Here is a 12102-nt window from a genome sequence, read left to right as displayed (position 1 = left end):
CTTACACACTCTTCATCATATCACCACCTTTTGTTTATTATCACAATCTGAAATGATCTTGTTTACTCATCAGTGGTCTCCTACACCATAGGGAAAACTAAGAAATTAGGGACTCTGTCTTGACAATTGCTACCTTCCAGTGGCTAGAAAAGTGCCTCTATGACAAATGTATGACCCATAATTAGTGATCAATAGATGTTTATTGAATGAATGAATGGATGAAAGCAAGACTTACTAAAAGTCTGGAAAATGTCTTAAGGCAGAATTTGAGTGAAGCCAGAATCAAAATGAAGTCTGGGAAGAACGGCATTGTTTTTATCTGTGTTCTCTGAGAAGGAAGATGGGGTTAATACATGTAGAAGTTCTCTTGGACTGTCCTGGGCGTTCCTCAATCTGGGTTCTGGTTCTGTCTCCTGTGAGAATCTACAGTTATGGACGATCCTACTGGGTAAATGGACAAACTTTTGCATATAACATAAGGGGGTTCATGGAGCTTCTGTGGAGGTAAAAGGACCCCAAGTTAAAAATTCTTGTAGAAATGAGAGCCCTCACAGCAACACGGGGAGACAAGTGTTAAATAAGATTATGCATGAAGCACCTTTAAAGAAGTAGGATAGGTGCCTTTGGGAAGAGACAGTGCCCCAGGAATTCTTGAAAACCAAATTCTTTCTCATCAAGCATCGTTGCCGGGGCGTTTCTATGGACGCTTGCCTTCTCCAATCATCGCACGGCTTGCTAGACTATGCAGGACTCTGTGGTTGCTGTGGCAACAGATGGCAACAGTTCCTGACCCTGCAGCGCGGGAAGAGAGCCAGCGGCTTGGAGCCGGGTGGGGATCCCCTTGAACTGCGGCGTCTGTGAGTTGGACGCGGGATCTTGGCGGGGAATGGGGCGTGGAATTGACTGGGGTGGGGGGGGGATGCACCGGGGTCGGAAGTCCTAGCATTGATTATGGGGTCACAGTGTGAGAAGCATGAGGACTGGCCGGGCGTCCCCTCCTTATCTCCCTGCCCTTCGTCTCGGGGGCTTTCCAGACTCCACTCCTCCCCTGGTCCCTTCTCCTCACCCCCATTAAAATAGTGGAACCTGCGATTTCGGTTCTTGGGATTCCCCAGCCAGACAGGTAGCAAGCGCCAGGTGTAGGAGGACGGCAGACCTGGGTGTTTGCCTTGCTTCTCACCTCTTACGGTATTAGCCACGAGGCCTTGGACAAATCATTTCCCGTATTTCCTCACAAAGAAAATGGGGTGCCACACCCTCTCCCTCTCTCCCTCCCCTCTTCCTTCTCAGAATGACTGTTCTCACACCCTCAGATGTAACTTCACCTGGATGGTTTCATTTCACAGCCACAGCGGTTCTGTGACGTGACTATGATGATTAACCGCCTTTACAGTTGAGCCGCCTGGGCTCAGCAAGTGCCCCATGGTCAGGGCTACTGAGTGGCTGTTGCTATGACTGTTAACCACCATCTGTGCTACAACCCGGTCCTCTATGTGCTCACCTGTTTACCTTGCTCCCTGCCTCTACTGGGTCTTGTCCTTTTCATTTAAGAATACTTCAGCAAGTATCTATTTCATCACATGCTTCTTTCCCACTCTCCTTTTCTTTACTCCTTAAAGTAATCGAGGTCCTACGTTATGTCCAGTACTAACCTAGGTGTTTAGCAGGAAAGAAACATTATTAAGACAGGATCTGTGCCCTTGATGAGCTTATGCAGTGGAGTCACGTTTTACTATATTAGGTTCAGAAGTCAGTGCTAAGGTCAGAGTTGAACACAGTCAAAAATATCCCTGGAAAATCCCTTAAGTCACCTGGGAGCAACCTAATTCAGAAATCGCACCATTGAAAACCTTTAATTCTGGGAATATTTAGACACATTTCATAAAGTTATAATTTATAAACTTTTCCTATTTGTCACCATAAATTAGTAGAAAGAAATGTATCAGTTCCATGATATCTTTGTTCTTCTAAATATTGCTGTGGCCCTCATTTCATACTTCAGTTTCTTCGAGAATGTTGAGGGAGGCTGTCATTATTTAAGTGGCTGTCTGGACATCACTGTTTGCTTGGTGGGGTGGTAAATCCTTAGAATCCTTCTTGCATACCTTCTGTGGTCTCCACAGTCCGAACTGGACTGTTTGTGCCAGCACTGATGAAAACAACACTAGCATTTTCGGGACTACCATCTCACCTCATTCTACAGCCCACTGATTGGACCGGCAAAGACAATCACCCAACTATTTCAAAGGGTTTTTTCCCCCCATCTTTTGATTTAGCTAAGTGTGAATATAGTTGAAATGCCATCATCCCAACTGATAACAACTCTTTTGGGGTCTTATTATAGAGATAATACTTGCCCTGCATAGGCATCAAACACTTGGTATTGTCGTCTTTTAAAACTTTGTCTTTCTGATGGGAAAGTAATGGTTATCACTTTGTTATAATTTACATCTGCCAGATTACTAGTGAAATCTAGCTGTTAATTAATTATTTGCTTCTGTGGATTGCCTGTCTGTATCTCTGTCCAGTTTAAATTGGACTCTTGTTTTTGTATTGATTTGTAGGGAGTACTGCACATACCCTGGATATTGCTACTTTTATGCTATATTGAGATATTATTTAAATTAATATTTTCTCTCTATGTTCTTAGCTATTTTTTTAAAGTCAGGTTTATGATGTGTAATTTAAATACTATCAAATTCATTAATTTCAGGTGTATGGTTCTGTCAGTTTTGAAAAATAATAGTCATATAACCACATAAATGTATAGAATGATTCCATTAGCTCAAAAAGTTCCCTTGTACCCATTTGGAGCTAATCCCCTGTCCCCACGTCCAGCCCCCGGCAACCAATGGTCTAATTTCTGTCTCTCTGTTTTCCAGAATACCATATAAATGGAATCTTAAAATACATAGCACTTTTTGTCTGGCTTGCTTTATTTAACCGTTACATTTGAGATTTGTTCATTGTTGCATGTAACAATATTTCATTCCTTGTTATTGCTGAGTACTATTCAATTGAGTGGCTATACCACCAATTGATGGACATTTGGGTTACTTCCAGTATTGGGTGATTATGAATAAATAAGTGCTATAAACATTCACACACAAGTCTTTGTGTTGACATATGTTTGTTTTGTTTTGTTTTCTGGATAAATACCTGGAAGTGAGATTGCTAGGTTCTGTGGTAAGTATACCATAGTATATACTTACTATGTTTAAGTGTATAAGAAAACTCCCAAACTGCTTTCCAAAGTGACTGTACCATTTTGCATTTTCACCAGCATGGTATGAGAGTTTCACTTGTTCTATAGCAAGTGACAATTTTGTTAATTTTAGTTATTCTTGTAGATGTGTAGTGGTATCTCATTCTGTTTTAAATTTGCGTTTCCCCTGATGACTAGTGATATTGAAGAGCATGTACTTAATTTGTTATCCTATCTATTCTTTGGTGAAGTTTGTGTTCATATTTTGTCCATGTCTTATTCACTTGTCTTCTTATTGAATTGTCTTTTAAAGTTAAAAGTTTTTGAATTTTGATGAAGTCAAATTTATCATTTTTTTCTTTTGTGGATTGTGCTATCTACAACTCCATTCTAGCAGCAAAAACATTTAGAACATGAAAACGCTCATCAAGTTTGAAAGAAACCTACATAGCCTGTGAGTATTGAAACCGCATTTTAACTGGTATGCTTTGGGATCTGTGTAAAGTAGCGGTTCGTGACCCTGGGTGTGTGGACCTTTAGAGTTTATGATTATGTTCATCTTTTGGGGGCCAGTGTTCATAGCTTTTATTCAATTCCCAGTGGGCCTTGGACCTCAAAGGTGAAAGATCAGTGGTTTAGGATGAGCACATTCAGAACGCAGGGGATGGTAAGATACGTGATCATTAAAAGTGAAGAAGCAGCTGGTTCCTGAGAGTAGGCTCTTCCTCTCAAGTGATTTCTTTCAAGTTCTGTTTCCTCATCAACGCTGCAGAGGCACTTAGCGTCTGGCTGCTCTTTCTATAAAACGTCTTGCGAGGGGGATGAGGGCTTGAAACAAGGCAAAAAACAATTGTAGGATCATGGCTAGAAGGACTGCGCTTGGGCGGAGAAGGATAAGTGAGGGATTGACATATCACAAAATGTCTGTATTACAATTTAATTTGAAAAACTGTGCAGTCAGCCTTTTCTTTCTTTGAGGATTTAAAGTGCTTTCATTCTCTGATTTTTTTTTTAAGGGTCGTTTTTATCCTTTGTGTAGGAGAGTGGTTTCTTAGAAAATGTTCTGTGCTCTATTGACAGGCTTGTCGGAGCGTATGGTATTGTTAAAGTGGTGTTCTTCATCTTAAAATGAACACCAAAAAAAGTCAACATGGTTGACTTTAACAAAAACTGTATGAAATGACCAAGAAGGAAATTGCTTGTAATTTCACTGGCATTTCATACGTTTCTTGCATTTTATTTTGAAATGGCATCTCCTTGCTTTCATAGGCTACCTAAAATGTCCTGAATGTAAGGTTGCTCTAATAATGTTATGATCTGACTGCACTGTGTGTGTTTTTAGTTCTTTAAACTACTATTGAGCCCAAGTTAGATAACTGAGTCTAATTCTATGTTCTCTACCACTATGTTGTTGATGCTTGCCTTTTTTTTTTTTTTTTTTTTTACTACAAACAATCCACCCACATTTGCAGCAGTGGCTTTGAAAAGTCCGTAATTAAAATAAATTTCAAGGTTAAGCTATTTTTATTCATGCCTGAAAACAATTAACAATACTTGTGTCTTTTAAAATAATAACAGTGTGGTAAACATATTTCAAAACCAGGAAGGCAGAAATTTGTGTTTATGAGAGCCAAAAAATTAGTCTTGCAATACTTTGGAATGTCCCTGGTAATTAATTATAGGTGATATGTATTATATGAAACCTCAAAGGTTTTAGCAGGAGGTGGAGAAAAAGGGACCTTTTGTATTTCATTTCTGATATAATCCCTGTCATGTCAGAGGGAATTAAAGTTTAATAAAAAGGAATAACAGAGGGAAGTAATCTAAAAATACTAATTAATAACTTTAGCTTTACCAGAGTGAGATTCTGTAATAAATGTTAGGCTGTCAGTTGCTAAATAATGAAATATTGCAGAGAGGGAAATGGTAACATACTCTTGCACAGTGTGGCTTGTTGTGTTAAAACTGTTACTGGCAGGGAAGCTTTGTACTTGTTAATCATTTGTGTTTTTACATCGCTGTTTGTAATTACAATTAAACAGATGGTTCCTAAAAAGATAGTGTGTTCTTAGCAATTAAAATCATGGCAAGCTGCTTTTCCTCTTTCCCAACATACAATTAAACTGAATAGAATCACATCCTATGGGTTCTTCAGAGGAAAGGTTCTGTGCAGATTCGAGTAGATTAGTGTTCTGTTCCCCATCCCTGTCATTTTGACCCCTGCAAACTGAGAGCTTTGCAGCTGGCAGAGGACTTCCAAGCTTGGGGTTTAGGAAGTAGTTACCCCTTTTCTGCTTTTCCCCTGAATCCTATTATTGCCATGCAATAGAATACTTTTTAAAATGTGATCTTTGGAACAGCCTCTAGCAACCATTGGATGTGTTGTGTCTAATAGGGCTTTCTAAATTCTGGGAGTACAGCTAGCCCATGAAATTCCTCAAAAGGACGGATAAATGAGTCTTTTGTTTTTCTTCCTAAGACAACTAATGTTGACATGTTTGTGAAAAAAAATTCTTTCATTTCAGAGTTTTTAATCTAAAAAATATAGAATTTATTTTGGGTTCTAGGGAAGCCAAATTTTCACCTTATTTATAATTCCTATTACAGCAAATTAACTTTAGGAGATTTTCTGACAAGGGTTTAGCACCCTATGAAATATTTCAGTGGTTGTAATATGGCTTTGTGGCCAGTGGGGCCCTGGAACCAGACCCCAGCAGAGTTAATGAGTGTCCCCTAGAGCAGTGGAGTTGGAGCCTGTGGTGATCTTCTCACAGATGAAACCTTGGACATAAGTGTTTTGTTTGCATGAGCACAAATAGGTCCAAGTACACTTTCAGTGATTTTTAGGTACAGGGTTTTTGTGCCCACAAGTAAGCAGTTATTTGCTGGTGTAATTAACCATCTGCACCTTATTATGAGGATGCAGCTGGTTAATTATGCCCAGCACCAGAGGGCAGGTTAAACTTCTCATATGCATGAGAAGTGGATTTGCAGCAAAGGACACTGACCTTTACAAATGAGTCCCTAAATTTAACCAGTTTTGTGTGAAGTCACCACTCATGGATTTTTGTTTTGTTTTGTTTAGAAGTGCGATTTATATATGGATAATGGTATTTCTATTTGTAAAGTAATTAATACAGAACCATAGGATAGACTTATATTACTATGAGTCAGGGACAAATGAGATCCCTGCTGAGTTTGATTATTTGAGTTCCTCATTTTGGGAAAGTGGTATAGCAGTATGGAGGTACATATATTCGTGAACATATACAAATGACAGCTTGGAGCATCATTGAGACTTCAAATGGGGTAAATTTGTGTATTAACCATTTCAAAATCATTTTCAGCCATAGTTGTACATTATTCTGATGACTTATTGGATGGCTTGTTTGAGAGAATAATAGTATACTGGAAAACAGAATCTTATATTTCAGTGTAGGTTAAATTCACAGTCAATGCTAATTGGTTAAGTGTGAAGAAGGTCTACTAGGGTGAATCTTCCCATATTTGTTTGTCTAAAATTGCCTTTAATTTGCCCTTACTCTTGGAAGATACATTTGCTGGTTATAGAATTAAAAGATGGCAGTTTTTTCTTCTAACACATTTGAATGCATCATTCTACCATCTTCTGGCTTCCATTATATTGAGAAATTAGTTCTCAATTTAACCATGGCTCCTTTTAAGATAATCTGTCTTTTTAATTGGCTCCTTTAGTGATTTTTCTCTTTATTTTTGGTTTTCTTCACTCTAGGATGAGTCTAGGAGTGGATCCTCCCACCATCCCATCTATCTAGCTTGGGATTTGTTGGGCTTGAATCTATATATGGTCTTTTTCAACATTTCAGTAAGATTCTCAACTATTATATTTTAGATATTGCCTCTCACTCATCTCTCTTCTGTCATTAAAGGCTCCAATGATATCACATCTATGTCCTCCATGTCTCTTAGCTTTACTTGCTGGATTTTCTTTTCTTTTTTATTTTGTCACCCCATGTTGCTGACCTGCATATTTCTTCTGATCTATTTTCTAGTTTAGTTATATTGTCTTCAGTTATTTAAAATATGCTTTTAACTTTTCCAAGAAATATCTAAATTTAGTTACTGTATCTTTCTTTGCTATATGTTCTATTTAAAATTTTAAAACATCTGCTATATAGGTATTTAGTACCTAAATACCCTTTACTTAGAATCATCAGTTGTTAACATTCTGCCACACATTTGCTTTATTTCTCTCTCTCTCTTTTTTTGTTGAACCATTTGAAAGTAAGTTTATGACTTACAGATGGGAGATATCATGACTATTTCTTTATATGCATTAGCAGGTATTTCCTAAGACTAAGAACATTCTTTTACAGAACCACAGTACTGTTATCACAATCCGTAAACTTAAAATTGATACAGTATATTCACATTTTCTCAAATTTTCAATAATGTCCCATATAATGGTTTCCAAATTTTTAATTAAACCCAGGATCTAGTTGAGGTTCATATGCTGCATTGATTTTTTTAAGCTTTTTAGTTTCCTTTAGTATTACAAGAGTTCTCTTAAGATTTGGGGGGTTTTGTTGGATTTTGTTTTTTAGGACATTGAGGTTTTTGAAGAGTCCAGTTGTTTTACAGAATTGCTGTATTATTTCCAAAAAAAAAATAGATTCCTGTGCTCTGAAGATATCTTCAAGCGTCTGTTAGTACTTCGAACACAGTAAACATAGTTGTTTTATAGTCTGTATCTAATAAGTCCCCAATATGAAGCCTTTGATGGTCTTTCTGCCATCTTTAGTTTCTGCTAATATTGCTCATTGTGTCTTGTTTCCTTGTGTGTTTGCTTATTTCTGTTCCTCTTTGTCCTTGAAATGTTATTTGTAGGCATTTTTCTTTTTTGAGGGCAGGTATGATGGTGCCTTCCTCCATAGGAGATTTATATTTGCTTCTGCCAAGCACCTCAGGATCTGTTAGTCTGGGACTACCCTAGCTCATGGTTTGACATTCTGTAGACAATTTAAGTGGTATGGACCTGGGGTACAAATTTGAGTAGAAGTGACCCCAACTTTTGGGGTATTTTTTTCCCTTCTTTTTCCTTTTTATTCTCTTCTCTGCTTTGCACTATATCAAGTTTTACTATGGCTTTCTGGGGATAGTGATGCAGTGTCCAGTTTTGATTTTGAATCCCAACCTAAAGGGAAGAAGACTCTCTCATTATACTTCCCATTTTGAGCAGACTTTAATCATTGACTTATATCTTGTTGCCCAGCAAGATCACCAAAACCATTTTTTTTAATTAGCAAATGCCCTTAAGGCAAAAGTACCTATGGATTTCTAGTGCTTTACTTACTTCTCTGGTGTTTGATTCCCTTTAGATTTTGGTAATTGCTTATTATCTTCATAGCTTGTTAATACTTTTAAGGATATTAAATTTTTTTTTCACTTAGAGCTTTTAGTTGTGCTCACAATGAATGGTTGGTTCAATTAACCTGTTACCTGCCAATATTGGAAATGGAAATCCTCTTTAATTATAGAAGAATATTTTATTGTTGTCCCTATTAGGGATGTAGGCCTGACACAGATATGTTTCATACTTTTAATGGGAATCAATCTGGTCAACCCCTGTGAAAGCAATGCACTAAGAATTCCTACTCACTATTTACCAGTGTGATAACTGAGAGAAGAAAAATGGTTCTGTTATATGCCAGACAACTCAAGTACAATGGTATAGTATGTAACCAATCTCTGTCATTGGTTTTCATTACTGAATTCTGTTATGATAGCCATCTAGTAAAAATTATAGGAATTACATTTGGCATTTTAATAATAGGTAGACATGCAGCATTTAACAAGTATCTGCCAGTGGGAACGTATGAGACAGTGATCAGTATTGAAAGCCCTCGATTGAGCCAGGGTCAAGCTAGTTTGCTGTTCACTTGCCTTTGGGAATTGCCACATCCCTAATGGCTGGAGGAGATTGATGAAAGCACTAGTTCCTTTCTTCATTGATGTCAGTTGGGGCCATGGAAGGGTCAATGAGTAAATCCAAGTTTGCTCTTATGTGTATAGATGGCTTTACTAAAGGGAGTCCAAACATTTTCTGTGAAAGGAAACCTGATTCCCAGGCATTATTTTTGTCAGAAGAATTTGGTTAACAAATAAGATCACGTTTAAATAATGTTTGTAAATAACTCTTAAGTTGTTAGTACCTGGAGAAAATACCTGTAAAATGTATGAGTTTTCTGTAAAGGATTTTCTCTGTAACCCTCTATAGACTTTCATCTTTAAAATCTGAAAAAAAATATTTCCAGTTATCTCTTCTGGACTCACACATTCCAGATGACCTGGAATTTTTGGATCCATGTGAGATTTTGCAGAGAACTTGCTATATGCGAGTTATATTTAAATGTGGGATTGGTAAGAGCAGAATAATTTGTGTATGGAATTACCTGTCCTGTGTTACCTAATCCAAAAATCCAATGAGTTTTCATGATTTCCAGATTTCTGGGCATCCTTAATGTTACATTTGATGGTACAGATGAATTAATCTATGCATTATATGTAAGTGCAAAATATATATGCTTATTCTCTCCTGTTTTAATAGAAATGGGGCATTTTCAACTTGCTTTGGAAATAGCAACTCACACCATTGCATAGTAGTTATTTGCAGATCTTCCTAATAAACTCCAGGAATAAATTTCAGGTAAATGTATGATTTCTAAAAATATAAAACAATTATCACTAGAGAGTTCTAGATTTCAAGTGACAGAAAGTTACCTCAAACTTCAATACAGCTTAATCAAAATAAGGAATTTCTTCGTCCATTTAGTTAGGACACTAGGATAGCTCATAGAATCAAAAGAAGAGCCACAGATAACAGGACCTCAAAATTTAGAATTGCTTTCAATACCACTCTAATTCACTTATATTCATCTTTCTCCTCTCCTGTCATCTATCCATCCTGCTCACATTTCTGCTTTTATCTCCTTGGCTTTGTTCTGCAGAAAGCCTTCTTCATCTGACGAGGAAGATGGCTGCTAATAAATAGCTTTAAATTTATTTTCAGCCCAGCAAGTCCAAAGGAAAAAACTTTTCTTTCTCAGTGTCCAGCTATCATTCATGGAAAGCATTCTGATTGGCATTATTAGGGTCACAGATTCCCAGAGCATAGGAGAATAAGATACTATGATTGGCCAGATCTGCCCACCCCTTCTGGACAGGGCAGCGGGTTCTTACAGGAAGGAGAATAGGAGGAGGAAATTATACTGGACAGTCAAAAGAAGTCCTTTAAAGAGTAGATTGTTAAGAAGAGTTAAAAGCTGTTAAAGAGTATTCTTAATTGAGTACACATTCTTGAATTCAAGTAAGATAAATAGATTTAAGAAAACTAATCCCATTATAGGCATATAAGAAGATCTTTTCTCATGTTAGAAAATTCTATAGATTAGAAGAATTGATACAGCATCCTGGAGGAAAGTTTGACTGAATTAAGGATTGTTGTTAAATGTTACAAAAGGATATTAATACACCCAAGATTTTTTTATTAGTTTCAGGTGTACAAAACAATGCAATAGTTAGACATTTCACTCCTCACAAAGTGATAACCCCCCATGCCCAATCTATTGCCACAAAGGAGTCACTAAGAAATGGTAGACTGCGGCTTAATTTTTTTTTTTTTTTTACATTTTAATTTTTGCTAAATTAACATTTAGCAGGAGGGGACCATTACATCTATTGTTGATATTAAATATGAATAAGCCCTCATTGATTTGATGGTTGGATCCCAATTTAGGAAGTTTAGTTATCAATGAGTAGTAATTTAAATATCTCTTCTTCCTTGTGATAATATGAATTGCCTTTCTTTCATTCATACAAAGCTTATAAAATAGATTATCTTAAGTAATGTGTGTGTGTGAATTAAAACAAATCCTCCAAATGAACATTCATCATTTGTAATAGCTGTAGTGTGTGTGTATGTATATGTGTGTATTGAAACAAATTCTCCAAATGAACATTCATCATTTGTAATAGCTGTAGAAACCAAAGGCAATTTCACAAGCCTACCAGTCTTTAGACTCTGGTGGTGATAGAATCAGTGGCATATAAATTGAAAGTTATTATATTTTAGTAAGGCAAACATGGATTTAAAATAGCTTGTCTGTCATGTTTAAATGAGCATATTTGACAAAATGAACAAGACCAAAAAGTGCTTTTGCAAGTTATGGTCTGAATGGCTCTCAAGTTATTCATGCTATCGTAATACATTACAAATAATAGATGGACTGCAATTATTTATAAGGAATTCACTTTGTCAAGAGACTGTGGCCAGCTCATATGACACTTGTGTCAAAGAACATTTATTGGCTCAGATAACTCAAGTTCCTGCCTGGATCTAAGGATTCAAATGATGTCATCGGAATTGTCTCTTGGCACTGCTTTCTTTTGTGTGTCTTCATTCGTAGACAGCCTCTCCCTTCATAAGGGCAAGAAGGATGCCATCAACTTCAAGCTCGTATCCCCCTTCTCAGAAACCTCAATGGAAAGAAAGCATGTCTTTTTTTCAGTAGTTTCAATAAAGTCAGAATTAAGCCTCATTGGCTCTGATTGCTTTGACTTGGGTCATTTGCCTTGTCACTATGCCTGGGGAGTTGTGATATTAGGGTAAACCACTCCAGGATTAGAATAAGGAGTGGGGTATTTTTCTGAGAAAAAAAGGATATTGATCCCAGAAGAAGAGTTAATGGATGTAGAGTAGTAAAAACCAATAAATATCTGACAAATGATTCTTTATTAAAATGAAGATAACTTTCAGAAGGAAAACATAATTAATGGTTTAGTGATTGAGCTGCCCATCCAATTATTCAACAAATATTTATTGACTCTGTATCAGGCACTATGTTAGGCATATATACAAA

At 36.9% G+C, this 12102-nt stretch overlaps 1 protein-coding gene across 8 annotated transcripts in view; it reads left to right on the top strand.

Moving 5' to 3' along the window:
* The first annotated feature begins 781 nt into the window (after positions 1-781).
* The window catches only part of HYDIN (HYDIN axonemal central pair apparatus protein), a 288791-nt gene continuing 277470 nt past the window's right edge, over positions 782-12102 (top strand). For all 8 annotated transcript variants that reach the window (XR_012490131.1, XR_002139687.2, XM_074314603.1 and 5 more), the window contains exon 1: positions 782-857. The gene's annotated coding sequence lies outside the window, so the exon portion shown is untranslated. The remainder of the gene's footprint in view (positions 858-12102) is intronic.

The sequence above is a fragment of the Rhinolophus sinicus genome, linkage group LG11, assembly GCF_036562045.2.
Source record: "Rhinolophus sinicus isolate RSC01 linkage group LG11, ASM3656204v1, whole genome shotgun sequence".
Classification (NCBI taxonomy): Eukaryota; Metazoa; Chordata; class Mammalia; order Chiroptera; family Rhinolophidae; genus Rhinolophus; species Rhinolophus sinicus.
Note: the sequence above shows the minus strand (reverse complement) of the source record. Positions and strands in the feature narration are given on the sequence as shown.